The following is a 14,324-nucleotide window of genomic DNA, read 5'->3' as shown; positions in this document are numbered from 1 at the left end:
TTCGATTTAAACAAAACACTTATGGACTTAAGGTAATCATCAGATAATTTTATGCCAACGTAGGCCCATTCTCATTTTTCGAAACATTGCAGATAAATTCATTTTTGCTGGTTTATAACTTTCCAGTTCTCATTCGGTAAGCGTTACAACGTATACTTTAGTCATTTTTAACGTCAATTGAATCCTTTATGGGAATAGATTCCATTGCATTTTTCGTACTTTACGCGCAAATATTTACATAATATACACCAAAGTATTCGGAGATTACGGGGACTGGCCAATATCATGCTACTAACCTCTTTCTGAACAGATCCATTGCTCCTGAATTTAGAGTGGGTAAAATCAATAGGTATTTTAGCGTTCTTGTCTGATCATAAAGGAATTCAACAATTATTCTCAAACATTGATAATGAAATTTTTGGGATCCGTGATTCAGTAAATGAATCTTTTCATTTGATTGTGAGGTTTCGTGCTTAAGAAACAACATTCAGAGCGAAAACACTGCGTAAAATTTTCGTCTTTGTCTTATTCTGTAAAATATTATGAGTATGTACTGTTATAAATACATTGTTTGTCTAGTGTTGTGACGCTTAAATGAATTCCAAACTCAGAGGTTTAGATTTGCTTTAATGTTGGAATTAATTCATCACTTATTTCAACATCGCAACACTGGCCAAATACTACCTACTTAAGTACAGAACTGAAGTAAATTGACGGTTGCTGAAAATCCACGACTTTCGTAACAAGCACTTACCCGCATCGGGCAATCAACTTTTTTTTTAACAATTGTCGACGTCCTAGCGTTTGACGACAATGCTACCTGGAAACTCACGTAACATTTGGTTTACCAACATTTACAAGATGAGTATGTCTGTTTCAGACTGGCAGTCACTACGTTTACATGGTGGCCGTAAACGGATTTCACGCCGTAGCTCGCGCAGCATACGGTGAGCGATGCGCACTGACCAGTTTTCATCCAACGCGCTGGGCGAGTTCATTCGTTTATTCTCAAGGGGTGGCCAATATGTTTTTTTTTTTTTTTTTTTCACCTTTCAGAGTCAGCGATGGCAGAATTGACGCGCGCACAGTGCAATCTTCATCAAACGATGTTACAGAAACTATGCGACAAAAAAATAATTTTTTGCTTCACTTACAGCTTTATATGTCAGGTTCATGATGATGTGACCGTCATTTCGTTAATGGTCATAGTTATTGTGACATCTACGTGAAAGCACGCTACTGCGCTAAATTCGGGAAAGTGTGCAATGAAAAACAGAGTTCGCTATGATTTCGTGTTTGATGCATATTACATAACATGTTGTTACGTATAAAATTTAGCTAACATATTGATTTTTTTTTCTCTAGACTTAGGTTTAAGTTTCCATCTATCACCAATCTCAAGCAAATTGAGCCGATGTAGCACACTCATTTGCGATCGCGCCGCACCAGCGATAAAGCCACCAGAGTGAAATATCCACAACATTACTCACGTTTCATAAACGGTTTCAGGTATCGAAATGAGATTTTGACAAATGCTAGCACATAAAGAGGAGAGTATTTTACCATATCGTTATTAAGTAAAACTTCATTATCTACCGTGCTATCCCAATAACTACAGACTTTTTCGGTGACAGAATGTAATTGTTTAGTGTTATTGGTGGCTGATGAAACGAAAAATGCTATGGGTTTTTGAACACCACGTGTGAATACTTTACATGTTTATTTTGTACTGAGGATGTGCTTTCTCATAACCTACAGACTTTATTTTTCCTCGGTTCCTCACTTAATAAACATAATAAACCTCTGTTTCAGAATTCTCACACACTTTTGTATGCACATGTTAGTGAGGTGTGTTTGACAAAAGAAGCAAATTTTGACATGGTACCTAGAGAAATGTTTAGCTTTTACTCAAAATTCGCCACTCATGACGCTTCTCTGAAGGTACAAATGGTTAACAAGCCAGGCGAAAATAAATCGTTACGTTTTCGTCGGAATTCTTTTTGGACGCTAACGAAACCTGCGATGACAGTAGATTTTTTTGAGCGGTCCCATGTAAGCGTGGGCGTGGAGGACCTTACTTGATATTTACCAAAAAAATGTGAGTATATGCTGCAGTTTATGACGGCGCATTTCCTCTACAGCGCTCTGAGCGACCCCCCACTACCGCTCTCCCCACTCTTTCCCAGCCGATTGCGCATCTAGTGGTCACTTCATTTTTCGCGCACTATAAAGTTTGTGGTTGGTCATGTAAACGCTCCAAAATCGATTCTGGAAGTCCGTTTGCAGCTCCCGGTTTACCACTTCAACAATCGATTTTCGTTCCCTTGTAAACACACAGGCGTTTTTGAAGTGTGCTTGCTATTTCTGCAAGGTATGCAGGAGAGCTTCTGTGAAGTTCGGAAGGGAGGAGACGAGGTACTGGTGGAATTAAGGCTGGGACGACGGGCCGTGAGCCGTGCTTGGGTAGTTCAGATGGTAGAGCACTTGCCCGCAAAAGGCAAAGGTCCCGAGTTCGAGTCTCGGTCCGGCACACAGTTTTAATCTGCCAGGAAGTTTCAGGTTACACTTTGTTTTTAAAAATATTCGGCTGGATGGAGTGATGTATCGTTCAATAAAGGTTCAAACATACGTAGGTCAGTATTCTGCAGTATCGAAATATGTTTGCCTGTGCCACAACTGTGTGGCGGATGGAATGGCGGCATAGTGGATTTGACCGTTAATTGTTCTTCTTTCTTCTCAGTAAAAAAGCTGCAAAATATGTGTACATGAGAATGTCTAAGTGTGCTTGCCACTGTTTTTTTTTTTTTAATAATACAAGTGGATCTACCTACACACGTCTTCATTAAGTGAATTTTAATCGAGATTTACTAAAACCCATTTATTTCCAATTAGTCGAATTTCCCAGACACATAACATACAAAACTGTCCATATGATAGGCGTGCACTCCCAACACCCCAAAAAGTGCGAGGCTGTATTTTGCCTGTAGTGTGTGAAGAGAATGATTACCCGGTATTGGCACTACGAAAGGAATAAATAGTTACTTTCACACGTTTAAAAGTACTGGACGCCAGTGTTCTTGCATCTGTGGAAATAAGGATTGTTGGCACAGAGGTAGAACGTGGCTCTATGATTTATATGTAAGGGGGCACCAACTTGGCCGACTAAAATACTAAATCACCCAACTTTCTATTGAAATAACAGAAGAGTGAATATGTGAAGGTTCTAATTCCATTTCTCCAAGCTGTTTAATCCGCACACATAAATTGATAGCCAGCCAGCCATAGATTTATTTCACAATCGTAAAGAAGAAGAATGTCAAATGTTATGTATGCTGTAAAATTTGTTGTTTAAAATACAGTATACATGCTCCGATTTATCGGCCTACCCAACAACCTCACCTCGGCTACATGAATTCCAAAACGATTTCGTAAACCAATTTTCCAATACCGCTTCTGGGTTGGCATGTAAACACTTCAAAATCGAATCGGAAATCATACAACGCACACTCACACAACTAATGTCAACAGCAACAATAAAAGTAGAGAAGGTTGTATGAGACACCCTTGTGTGCTTCTAGCGCCGTAGCGGAAAGACGCGAATGTCCTTTGATGGTTTGCGAAAAACCAACAACCAACGGAACCGCGCAAGACGGAGTGCTGTTTGCGCTTGCGCACCTGTAGTCGAGACTGTGTAAACGCTTTTCCTAGCTGCGGGAATTTCCCCACAACCCGCTGCGTAAAACGCACTTCCTACTCGCACAATGCAGACCGTTTTCCCAGACTGCGGACAACTCAGTGACACTGCGGGCTCTACCTGCAGGAAACGCTTGCTTGCTCCAGGAGTCTTCTGTCGCAGTTTGCTTGTTTGGAGGAGAACCTGACAGCCCTTCTAACGCTCGTCCATGGACCCGCAGGAAAAAAAGCCTCCTGAGTAACAGTTTACAACAGGAACTCGTTAAAGAAAGGCGGGAGGACTGACAGACAAATTGAGGACGAAACTGATTTTTTCTTCAAATCCATGGCAGCAACAGGCAGAAAATTTAGAGCAGACCTTATCTGCGAAGCCTAAAAACAAATTTGCAGCATTGTTTGGACTTGGAAACCATAAATCGAAGACATCAAGTATATACCAACAACTCGTATTTCGGTACGAGAACTGCAGCAGCACACGGTCATCTTGCCTTCCTTCTTCTATCTCAAGTGTTGAGCAGGGCCTTACGTACTACTACAATGTCATTACTGCAGACTTCGCAACCTACAATAAGTGAAAAACGCTTCCCATTTTACGTCATATAGTTTAATTTCTTTCTTCCTGCCGCAACATATTCCATTTACACTACAGAATCAATATTTTTGTCCCATTCTCAGTCCCATCCCATGCGTTCGGAAACTGTAAAAACTACACATACATACATTTTAATTAGTCTGAAAAGAAAGTAATCCAATACGATCCAATAACGTCAACACATGTGTTGTACGTAGGAGAAGTTCGGCAAATCAGCATTAATTCTACTGGAACAGTAGCCAACAGTACATAGAACAATCGACAGTTCGTCATGTCGTCTGACAATTTAGAATAACTTTACTTGTTAATGAGAAATTTATCCGTAACTGCGAGCTTTTCTGCTGGCGTAATTGGTTTCGTCACTCGGTTACAGTGATTACTTTTCAGCCTGCCTTCAGTTACTGAAAGAAGATAATGAAACGGATTGGACATGAGCCAGAAAAAAAATGTCTTACGCTTATCCGCGTCGTCGAGCAAATGTTTTGTTACTAAAATGTTATATGCTCCTTGATCTTCGATATGATAGAGCATTTGTTTGACTGCTTTGCCCTTTTTGAGTTCTCTTCTCAATAATGTACAGCCATCCTCCTCTTCCCTAACTTCCATATACTTTAAGAGTACCAAAATTAACAGCTCTTTACATGATCGCTTGGCATCTCTTTTTTTTTTTCTTTTTCTCCTCACAGCTGTCGTCCCGTGCTAGTAAAACGTTCCTGCACATCGCGGTCATGAACCACGCAATACTGCTTTCATCTAGGAGAAATTGTAGCATCCACCAACTCCAAACAAACTGTAAAACTAAATTCAAACCTTTCTGAAACTTTTTCTCGCTTTCACCCCCCCCACAAAAAACGTGAGAGAAAAAATTGGCGCTTACTACAATTTCGGATGTTACTTTCGTAAAAGCTCCGCGTCAAAAATGAAACTTTGATTTGTTACTTCTATGTTACTGACTCAGTTGACCAGAAAGTTTGCAGACGTTAGTGACGTATACTACTGAAGACTGTTATATAATTATGTTGTTGTTCGAGACATAGTTTATGAGATATGGAATGATAAATATTGAGTAGTGTGAAAAATCAACTTTTCTTAAATGTCCAAATATTTCTCTATTTCAATAGCACACAATTTTCATTCAATTAAAAAACGGCGCCAGAAGGTAGTTCTCGCATCACTTTATCATGTACAGCTGCCAAATTACGAAAAACACTACTTTCGTTTTTTTTTTTTACGTTCTGACGTGAACGTTCCGCGCCTAGGAAAACGTTTCGCATTGCATCCTCCGGCCCGCAACCGGACAGCGGATTGCTTTAGAATCACCGACAGCTCGCAGCGCTGTTGTGAGCTTTGAACTGCGAAGCGCCAACGGCTGCAGGATTAAACAGGATCCGTCTACATTCCCGCTCAGGCTGCGGAGGTGAGCTGATCGCTGCATGTTAGCGCTAGCTCCCCAGCATGTACGGACGATGCGGAAAGGGAGGCAAAGCTGCTGCCCTGTTGCAATTGCTGGGCCTCGTGCTCGGTGCATCAGAAGGCGGGGAACGCAAGAAGACGGCGGAGCGGAAGGAGCAGTGCTATCGCTGCCAAAAACTTGGTCATGTTGCCAAGTACTGCCGTAATGCAGTGGCATGCCTTCGTTGTGCGCAAGCACACGATTCGCGCCACTGCCCCAAGAAAGACGACACACGCTGCTGCGCCTATTGCGGCGGCCCTCATGCCGCGAACTCCCGCAGCTGCAGCTACATCAAGAACTGGAGCCGCGGCGACAAGGTTAGACGGAGACACAAGACCACCAAGAAAGCGGAGACAGCCGAGGCCGTTGTGTCCTCGCCATACCCCGCCTTTGGCGGATCCTTGGTGGCCGATGACGTGGCTGTACCATCTGACGCAGTCAGCGAGGCGTGCGCCAGGGTCCGCGCCGCCGCCGATGAAGAAATTGCTGCCCTCAAAGCCGCAATGGCGGAAGAGAGGGCAACACTACAAGCTGAGCTAGCCGAGGCTCGGCTGCTGATGCACAGTCTCCGTGATGCATTGGCCAGCCAGCCCAATCCAGCACAGAAGAAGGATGCTGACACGCAGACTGCCGCCCCCGTGGAACCCGTAGTAATACAGGAAGCCACGAGGGTGGAAACACAAGACGCAGCCGCTCAGACAATCGTCATTATGGAGGAGGCCCCTTGCCCCCTCTCCAAGACGCAGCTGCAGAAGGTAGTGTCCATTCACTTGGATACACTGAGGTCCTATAACGCCCGCCCTCCTCTCACGCCTGTCCAGTGGGAAGCTCTCTTCGTCTCAATAGAACAACAAGAAGAAGAAGAGGAGAACGCAAGTCAGGAACAAGGGGGCGAGGACCGCCGAAGCGGCCAGCTGGGAGGATGTGACACATCCGAAAGTGTCACAAGCAGACACATTCCACAAGAAGAAGAAGAAGGACAACAAGAAGAGGCACCCTGACGGCAGGAGGACATAGAAGACCCTCCTCACCGCGCCTGACACCCATCACCATCATCAGTCGCTGACTGACAGTCCCAGGCGTCGACAGGGCCAGTCAAGTAAAGGCCCCTAACCGACGCATACCTGTCAATTCACGTGACCTGCCGCCTGTCTCCGACCGGCGATCATAGGAATCCAGTACGCACACCCGTCCCAGTTATTCCTAAACGTCCCAGCAAACCTCAACCCATCTAAGTGGAGTAAATGTCTAAAGACAACAAACTCCTCCTAAACATCCTCAAGAATGAGAAATTTCTAGTGCGAAGCAGCAGTGGCTGCGACAACACTGTGGCGTTGCCTTAGAGACGTTTACAAAACAGCGCTGCGTCACTGACCGCTGCGTTATTGACCTACCTCAGTAGGCCCGCGAAGCTTCCTCGCCAGCCCACTGCAACTGTAAGGGATCAACTAATTCAGTTTCAACTATAGTGTTTAAACTAGAAAGAATTACCGCTCACTGTTACACATTCGTTTGTATTCGCTCCGATGTAAATGTGACTTTTTCGGTCGGTCGATTTGGGCCATACAGCGAGGTCATCGGTCCCACTGAATTAGGTAAGGATGGGGAAGGAAATCGGCCGTGCCCTTTTCAAAAGAACCGCATTTGCCTGAAGCGATTTAAGGATAGCATTTGCCTGAAGCGATTTAAGGATATCACGGAAAACCAAAACCAGGATGGCCGGACGCGTGATTGAACTGTCGTCCTCCTGAATGTGAGTCCCATGTGCCAACCACTGTGACTTTCTCATTTTACATCATGACACTTTCTTGCCCAAGCATACTTTTATCCAGATTTATGTCTATACTGCATTTTGTTTTTGCACATAGAGGACGCAGTCATTTTTGCAGGTATTGCCTTGATAATAGTCGTGACCATTAACAGAGGGGCATGACGACGACGAAAAGCCAGACGTAGTTGCGTTCGACCCCAGTTGGGAAGAAGGCAGCAGGGGCATATAGCCCCAATAAATGGATGAGCTGACACCCGAAGATCGTCAGGAATTTCATAACTTCGTGAGAAAGGACGTGGCTTGTTTTGACAAGCTGATGTCGATGACACAGAAAGGGTTCCGCTGCAGTGACACTCTAATTTAGGAGTCAGTTTCACCTAGCCGGAAAAAATGGCTTAATTCTTATGATCAGACATTCTCACCGATTATTGCTAGTGTCTTCTTTGTGGCATGCTAAAATAAAGCAAAAGATGTAGTGAAATCGAACACGTCAACTTTCCTCAGTTAAGGCACTACGTATACAAATCGAAAGTCATACACGTAAAGTTAAATGATAAACAAGCTTCTAGCACGTTCGTAGTATCTCGTTCTGCGCACGAGCACGGTATTGACTTAGTGCGCATGCGCTGGCTGAAGTAGTCTTTTCTCCGCGCATCGCTCGGCTGTGTGTGTGCTTCCTCAGGCGACGCGTTACACTACTCTGGCCGTTGGTTGTGTACTCACGTGATTTTTGATTCTGCGACAGAATGGTCTGTTGGTGCTAGGGAACGCTGATTACTTATAGTCTCCTGAGATACAGGGCAAAGCGGAGAACACAAAGCATTTGGTAAGGCGGCCTCGCAATTGCTTGCTGACAGTGGTAGTATCATAAACAAAATTAGAGAACCTAATACAGTAAACAGTCCCTCAGAAAGGTAGCTTGGGAGGCGGCGTTTTACGCAACCGTACTTTAGGGAAAAAAAAACAAATGTCAAAAATGTCCGTGCATGAAGTTTACATACCATGACGCATTCCTCTGGAATTCATAAATTACGTTTTAGGTTTTAAGAATTATTTTACGTAGTAACTGAGGCGATCAAGCAGTGTGAGTGAATTTATTCGTCTGCTGAAGCCATTTCTCTGCCATCAACTTTCTCTCATCATTTTTTCGGCTCTGGCAGTTATAAATTATCATGGGACATAAGTTTTGGGCCTTTGATATACGAAGCAGCATGTCGACTAACACAGCCTCAACGAATGTAACAAACAACAAGTAGATATAGGGCGACGCCATGATAGCAGAGCCCCATTTGTTGCATTTGTGAAGGCTGTCATGAAGTTGGTCGGTCGGCCGATAAATAGATGCGTGTGTAGGATCGTTTTAATTATTTTTATTTGAGTTCTCAGTTTGCTTGGATTGCCAGCTTATTCATGATTTTTCTGGAATAGAGGATCCCACCTGAATTCTTTTTATTTACTCATAATTATCGTGTTGTAACAGTTATAGATTTAAACTTGCTAAGGGGTGTCTACAGATTTCTTTGTCCCACCGATTTTTTTTTTTTTGTTTGGGGGTGGGTGGTATGAAAAGTCTTGAAAATACACCCTTTTTCATTGATTAGTATTTTAGTTTAACTTATCTATGTGCTTGGTATAAAATTGTTAGTAATAGCATTGCTACAGGTTTGCACATCTCTCTTTGTAAAATTCATGAGAGATAATTACATGACATAGGTGCACTGCGCATAGCTCCAGAAAAACTGTGCCTAAAAAAAAACCGCCTATAAATATTAACTGATTTGAATTTTAATAAGTTCAGTCATTTGTCAGGCTGATTTATGAGTACTGGTACAACACCTCAGTCACCAACCCAGTGTATTGTGACTGTTACAATTCCACTTCTGTTCTCTGATTGGAAAGTACTGCTTGAATAACTATAAATTCCAAAATACAGTCCAGCTTCCATAAGGAAACAAGATTCAAAAATGCTCAAATGTGCCAATATGGCTGGCCTCGGCCCGGTTGTCTATTACACTTCGACAAGGTGGTGACGCATCCAACACGCCATGTAAATAGTAGGCAATGGACACATTGCAACTCAGATTTTTTTTTTAATTTTGCGGGTGAAGAAAATATTTCTTAAAAAATTATATAAAGTGATACAGAAAGTTGCTACAAGTGTAACTGTGTAATAGAAACCCAGTTACTGAAAGATTTGAGAAATCATGCCCTTTTAAATATCGGATTATGGATCTACTGGTTACTGAACTTGAGTTTTCAGGCAGACGAAGTTATAAGGTTTTCATCGCATACAATCGATGTTTTCGTTTGCACAGGCAACAGCGATAATGCGTTCCTGTATGTAAACCAAATGAACCTGATTCATAAGAAGCAAAGTGTTGTACAGGACATGCCCTTGTAACTTGCGTCCTGATATTCCGCATTGTAGCAGGAGGTTAAGTACACCACCGGTATCATTTAACTACCAGTATGTAACGGCGGAATAAACATCTTGTTTTACGTTATTCAGGGACACGCAACATTCCGAAAAGTGAGTTCAAAGCTGGAGTTGTTAACAGTAAGAAGGCATACAAAGATACCACTGATACTCTGATTCTGCAGTAATCAGCATTTTGAGATTTCGTAGAAACAAATACTTGGCCAGTTAATAATCACAATAGACAGGAGTCCAGTTGGTGATTTTTGAGGTATTCAAGAAACAACGTGACCCTAAGTTACAATTTCTGGTGCCTAACCAGAATGAGGTAGTCTCGTAAATTGTTACCGGTTGTCTGAGGGGCCTATGAAGTGGAGACGTGCATTTAAATTTTATGGCCTAATTATTCTAGAACTATACCTCTACCAGTACTCAAGTCCGCCACACACACACACACACACACACACACACACACACACACACACACACACACACACACAGAGAGAGAGAGAGAGAGAGAGAGAGAGAGAGAGAGAGAGAGAGAGAGAGAGAGAGAGAGAGAGAACGGTGGGAACCAGCAGCCGCAATCCCATATGCTGTTGCTCATGCGGTTTTTAAAACAACACTTAGAAGTGAAAAGAGGACTTGAAACAAACTGTAGTGAATGCGGGAGGCAGAAATCATTAAGCCGATTACGAAGTTTAAATGTGCATCTTAAGTGGCCAACATGAAAAAAGAAAAACGACTTTACATATACGTAGGAAATTTAAACTGGGAAGTAGTACACAGCATACTTGTCTTTAACGAAAATCTATTTTTTCCTGTATCATTCCCACGAAAATGGTTAAAAACCAAATTTAGTAAATTCAAACTTTTTTACAACTGCCGCCGCCCACTGTTTCTGCATACAAGTTCTTAGCTGCACTTGCGACGGGTTTCAGGTGACATTGATACCCGAGATTGCCGGCAATATGTCTCTCGTATGCTGTCTCTCCTGCATTGCAGGAAATTACCACGCTGTCTCAATTTTACTGCTGTTTTATTCCACTGCACGAAGAATAACATACAACCCAGAATTATCTTTTTATTATTATTTTGACAGAAACTTAAAATCCCGAGTATACTCGGGCAACTTAAGAAGCGACCTTCGAAAAATTAAAACCCTACCTATAACTGTTTCATCACTGATAGTTAACGTGTTCGGCCGCTAGAGTGTATCTGATACCACATTTGTAGCTTGTTAGCTGTCGTGTTTTCGTTGAGGTGACTGCCACTAGGTCGTGTTACGTTCTCTCTCTTATTGGTAGGCAATGCTTAAATAAAAGAATACTATAATTATCCTGAATTGACACTGAATTTAGCAGCTCAATGTGAAGAAGAATGTGATGTTACTTCACGAGAGAGTGAAAGTGACAATAATTCCTCAGTTGCGCGACAAGGGCTCGCCAGAGGTACGGGGATGAAAACAGCCATTGGTTCTAGTCAGCTCCTCAAAGATTTATGTTCTCAGGAAACCTTGTGAAATACATGGTTAGACTTCATAGCTATACAGAAATTTAAATAAATGAAGTTTCAGGATATTTTAGTCTAAGTACAAGAGTGCGAGAATACTCAGGAGTTTGCAAATGATTGTTTTTAGCTTTGAAAGCCATCTTTGTGTGTATGTAATGTCTTTCATTATGGGATTTTTTTCATTAATAAAAAATACATTATCTTTTACAACATAATTTGAAAAAATCCTTAAGTTAAGGCATTAGTAGCAAAAGAAATTATGCCTCAAATTTTGAATCTACGGCGATTAATATGCGTGTTTCCCATACCAGCAAAGGTATTGTCTGGCGTTGTCATAATGACGGACATTTGCGTGCAACATATAGTTCCAAAAGAGACGGCGTTTGTCAGATACTTTTATATGCAATTCCATTAAAATAGCGAATTTTCTGGAGGATAAAAGTCTAAATTACCAAATACGTGCTTAAATACAACTTAAATAACCTGTTACGCTCACAGCAACAAACAACGAATATGGCACATCAACTCTTTGAAGTGGGATCCTTCACACTTTTCAAGCACCAGTATTCCATTTACGTGTGTGTTATCTAGCTAATTATTGATGAGAGTGAAGTTAAGAATTAGTAGGGCAATAGCGAACCTCTTTCGGAGAGTCTCCTTCGAATATTCACCTAATACTGGGGGAAGTTTTGGATCAACAGCTCGGAGTATATTTAAATAACATGCCGATGAATGTCATATTTTACATGTCAGAAAAGCACTGCTGTACATAAACAGCCAATTAACAGCAGCAATTATCGTATGATAAAATTTCGGCGTCAATGAAGTGGTTGCTGCAGCAGAACTAATCAAATCGAAGCAATTCAATGTTACGCGACTATAAAATTGTGCCTTGTTATTTTATCTTCCTGCAGTTTAGATCTCTTTGTAATACATAAATCCGTAATTAAGGAAAAATCTAATTAGCAGCTGACCCTCATCTCCAACACCGTACTCTTCCAAACCAGTACCATTTTTTTCACAGAACATATTGACAGATCTTAACAAGCAGACCAAGAGAAATGAGAGCGAATAAAAAATATTAACTGGGCGGGAGGGAGAGGGGTGTGGGATAAGAGTGGAGAAAACATAGTTGTACAAAACAATACATAAAACTATTGAAAAAAGTATGTAAATTAAAATCACTACCCTCGCTTATGCTACCACTTAATAATAGGTACTTATTACCTACGGTGTACTGAGACAGTGTAGTTTGGATGACATTTGCACACAGTACTTATCTGTTAGACAGAACATTTTTATCTACATGCAAGTTCTTTATTTATTCAGTTTTAGTAGTTTCTGACATTGGCTAACTCGGAGAATCAGTCTATCAAAGGCAAAATTCTACTGGAAGCTTTTAGAAAGCGTACGGTATTTTTAGTTCCAAGGTGAGGGTCAGCTTGAGATTTCATGACAAATGACTCTAGTAGTCATTACAAGTTCCTTTTAACTGACTTGAATTGATATTTATGTGAGCGTTGCAAGACAGTATGCAAGTTGGTTTTTAAACTATAATTTCCTTTTCTGGAAGTCAAGAGGTGCACCTGCTCCTTGCTGGGTAGGCTTATGTCCTGGATACTATAACTCCTAGCCTACGTGTTATCTTTGCCCACTTAAGACTTTTAAACACAAGATGAGTCTTTAAACGGGGTATTGGGAGGGGTGGGGGAATGTGTTTGGTTGTCATAACAAAGTGTGAGTAAAATGAAACAGAGTAAAATCAGTTTACCATGACATGTAATGAGAACGCTAAAGGCAAAACACCACAAGAGGTATTTAGACACTCAGTGCTGCTAACATGAACAAGGAATGCCCGAATAAGAAGAAACTCTTATCATTGTAAAGATAGTGAAGATACTGGACTGATGAAAAAAGTGGGATAGTGGCACCCACCGACAAAAAATTATGAAGCACATAGTCAACAAGCCCAAGGCAACAACTGAAGAATGTGACACACATAATTAACGACAAGCAGTTCAGGTGCCTCTGTATAAAAGTTGTGGTTTTTGTTGAAATTGCTTTTAAGGTGAATAGTGCATCTAACCAGGAAACATTTCTGTTAGTCAAAAGTGAACAACGAGTAATAAGAGATATGGCTATGGCATACTGAAACTGCAAGTCCTCATTAGGTTTATCTAGCTTTGATTGCAGGATATTAAGTTTGGTATTACCAATTCATCAGAGGTCAAAGTTACTGTACATTTTGAGTCCAAATATGAGATCTGGCTATAGCAAATGAAATTTGTAGCTGTGCGATTGACATTTGACCAAATAGTTACCATTTATTCATTATTAGAAGTTTTGCTTGTTTACGTAGAAAACTCTTAACCTTGGATTTCAAACAGGCCACCTCTGCAGTGGCCTGTTTCCCCCGCAGTATACTCAGGAGATTTCGTGACAGATTTCATAACCATCTGAATATTTGCAGTCCATAAAACTGTGTGGGTCAAGTGAAGAAATTCAATACTGAAAGGCTCACTAAAATAAGCTTTCGACATTTGCAGTATATTTTGCTTGTACTGGAATCAGTTGCCAGCCTTGCCCTTAAAGAGTCTTGGCACGTTGGCATACTCTGCTTAATGCTCTACTTGGTACTTGTAAATAAACACATTGTAGCCAATAGTGCCCTCTCTTTGCTTCCACCACAGCTCCTTTGCTTATATTTTGATATCATAGTCCTTATATTTTTTTCTACCATATTGACTATATATTAAAGACTGCCTTCTTGCCTTGTACTTTCTTCTTCGGGTGATTTCCCCATGATAAAGTTTGCATTTCAGTAAGTGGGCACCCTAATTTCGTGATGCCAAAAGTTTGTGTGGCTGTAGTTGTAAAACTATCTCAT

The 14,324-nt window shown here is 41.5% G+C and overlaps 2 protein-coding genes across 3 annotated transcripts in view; one reads left to right on the top strand and one right to left on the bottom strand.

The window, feature by feature from the left end:
• LOC126273386 (neural-cadherin) overlaps positions 1 to 14,324 on the bottom strand; it is a 432,448-nt gene that overhangs the window by 90,716 nt on the left and 327,408 nt on the right. The window lies entirely within an intron of this gene.
• The window catches only part of LOC126271862 (uncharacterized), a 34,220-nt gene that overhangs the window by 341 nt on the left and 19,555 nt on the right, over positions 1 to 14,324 (top strand). Inside the window, exon 1 of one of the 2 annotated variants that reach the window (XM_049974199.1) lies at positions 8,058 to 8,335. The exons of the other annotated variant lie outside the window; for it this stretch is intronic. The gene's annotated coding sequence lies outside the window, so the exon portion shown is untranslated. Of the gene's footprint in view, positions 1 to 8,057; positions 8,336 to 14,324 lie in introns of those variants that run through there. 2 annotated transcript variants of the gene reach the window in all.

This window comes from Schistocerca gregaria, chromosome 5, assembly GCF_023897955.1.
Source record: "Schistocerca gregaria isolate iqSchGreg1 chromosome 5, iqSchGreg1.2, whole genome shotgun sequence".
In the NCBI taxonomy this organism is placed as follows: Eukaryota; Metazoa; Arthropoda; class Insecta; order Orthoptera; family Acrididae; genus Schistocerca; species Schistocerca gregaria.
Note: the sequence above shows the minus strand (reverse complement) of the source record. Positions and strands in the feature narration are given on the sequence as shown.